The sequence below is a fragment of the Gossypium hirsutum genome, chromosome A02 (genome assembly GCF_007990345.1).
Source record: "Gossypium hirsutum isolate 1008001.06 chromosome A02, Gossypium_hirsutum_v2.1, whole genome shotgun sequence".
NCBI lineage: Eukaryota > Viridiplantae > Streptophyta > Magnoliopsida > Malvales > Malvaceae > Gossypium > Gossypium hirsutum.
The window spans coordinates 27,763,821-27,766,402 of NC_053425.1; the positions used below are offsets into that span (position 1 = coordinate 27,763,821).

The window sequence follows — 2,582 nt, forward strand, 5'->3', positions numbered from 1 at the left end:
TTGATTCTTAAGTGATGTCTCGGTATTCTAAAAACCAGTTTCTGACACCAAGATGAATTTGGTTAGCATCTCCTCAAGGTTCGGCTTTTTCTCCTGCTAGTATGTTGATTGCTAAAAGCCTGGAGGGGTAGTGGTTTCTGATTTCCTTGGCCTCCCCATGAAAAATTTGGGTGATTCCTCCAACCTGCATTGTAAGTATTGCTATAAGGGTTGTTTTGAGAACGAGGATTATTACCCATGTAATTCAACTGCTCGTTCTCCATGTTGTGGCCATAAGGTGGGTATTCTAAATTGCTCGATCCACCTCCATTTGCTTCGCACTACATTATTGGGCGAACCTGTGAAGAACTAAGAAAACTATCAATTTTCTTATTCAAGAGTTCTACTTGATTAGAGAGCATGGTGACCGAATCGATGTTATAAACACCGGCTGTTTCCGTTGGCTTTGTCCTCATGACTTGCCACTGATAGTTATTCAGTGACATCTCCTCTATAAATTTATAGGCATCTTCAGGTGTTTTATTATTGATGGTTCCACCAGCAGCTGCGTCAACCATTTGTCGAGTCGAAGGATTCAAACCATTATGAAAAGTTTGAACCTGTAGCCAGAGTGGTAACCCATGGTGAAGGCATCGTCTCAAGAGATCCTTGTATCTCTCCCATGCATCGTAGAGTGTCTCTAAATCCATCTACACAAAAGAAGAGATATCATTACGTAATTTAGTCATTTTAGCCGATGAAAAATATTTTAATAAGAACTTTTCGGTCATTTGTTCCCAGGTAGTGATTGACCCTCGTGGTAACGAGTTCAACCATTGTTTAGCTTTGTTCCTCAACGAAAAGGGAAACAACAAAAGATGTATGGCATCATCAGAAATGCCATTGATTTTAAATGTATCCCAGAATTCCAAGAAATTCACCAAATGAGCATTTGGATCCTCATCCTGCAAACCATCAAACTGAACAAACTGTTGTATCATTTGAATTGTGTTAGGTTTCAGTTCAAAATTATTTGCAGCTACAGCAGGTCTAACTATGCTCGATTCAGTTCCTGTTAAAGAAGGTTTAGCATAATCATACATAGTGCGCGGAGTAGGATTCTGATTAACTGGATTAACAGTAATAACAGGGGGTATCAGGTTTTCTTGATTTTCAGCCATCTCCTTGGTTGTGGTTTGAATATCGTCCTCTTGCTCGTTCTCTGTGTATTTTAAGCTTCTCCTTATTTCTCTTTGGTTTTTGCGAACTGTGCGATCGATCTCACTATCAAAAAGTAATGGTCCTGATAGGTTTCTTCTAGTCATAAACTATAAGAGCCTACCAGAAAAAGGGAAAAAAAAGAATTAGTAACAAAAATTAGAATAAAATTTAAATTGCAGTAAAAGTAAATGGCTAAAGTAATAAAAATTGAATGTTCCTAATATCTTAGTTCCCTGGCAACGGCGCCAAAAACTTGATACGTGATATTTGTGATAGGTTTTAAATATTTATAATGAATCGTTCTTGAAACTAACTATTATCACGATGAAGGCAAGTGTACCTATCGAACAGTAGTATAGTTTTAGCAAGACCGGATTGTCGAACCCAAAGGAACTAAAAGTACTAGTAATGACTGTCTTTTTTATAATCTAGCCTAAGAATAATGGGGTTTGTTTTAACTAACTAATTAACTAAACTAAGAAATCACAGAAAATAGAATTGGGGAATTACTTTTGGAAAAACGATTGAATTAAGACAATACCTAAGGAAAAATCCACCTAGACTTCACTTGTTTATTCATTTGACTTGATCCGTAGAAATCCTTAAGTTATATTATTATCCCTCTCAAGACTAACAACGTCTAACCCAAGGTTGAATAATTGAAATCTCTTTCTAATTAACTTCCTAGGGTTGCATTAACTCGATCTATGGATCCCCTTATTAGGTTTCACCCTAATCCGGCGAAATCTTGTCACCCTATCACTAGGCGCGCAATCAACTTTGCTTAATTATGAAAAATGTACTCTTAGACAAGGTCTATTCGTCCTCTAAATAAGAGCTTAACTTGAATCAATATCCTGGAATATCAAGACAAGAATTAAGAACACATAATTAAGAACAAGCCAAATATTTATCATACAATTCAAATAATAATAACAAGATCTGTCTTAGGTTTCATTCCCCTTAGGTATTTAGGGGTTTTAGTTCATAACTAAAAAGGTAAACATCTCAGAAGAATAATGAATACAAAACATAAAGAAAAACCCAAAACTCCTGAAGGGAAATTAAGGGGAGATCTTCAGTCTTGATGATGAATCCGACTTCTAAGATGGATCAATCGACTTTCTTTAAGCAGTTCCCTGCTTCCTCCTCTGTGTGTATTCCTTTTCCTCCTCATCTAGGGTGTATTTATAGGCTTTGGAATGCCTAAGAACCCTCAAAATTGGCCTTTTCCGAATTGGACTAAACTTGGGCTCGACAGGGACACGCCCATGTGACACGCCCGTGTGCAATTACTTCAGGCCGTGGTCAAGCCTGTTAAATAGGCACGGGCATGTGGTCCACCCGTGTGAGTCGTGCTTCGGTTCTGCCAAATTGACACG

General features: G+C 37.6%; 1 non-coding gene across 1 annotated transcript; it reads left to right on the plus strand.

Moving 5' to 3' along the window:
• The first annotated feature begins 615 nt into the window (after positions 1 to 615).
• Positions 616 to 722, plus strand: LOC121217320 (small nucleolar RNA R71). Its single transcript, XR_005913392.1, has one exon. It is a non-coding gene; the product is annotated as a small nucleolar RNA R71 (small nucleolar RNA).
• Positions 723 to 2,582: the final 1,860 nt, after the last annotated feature.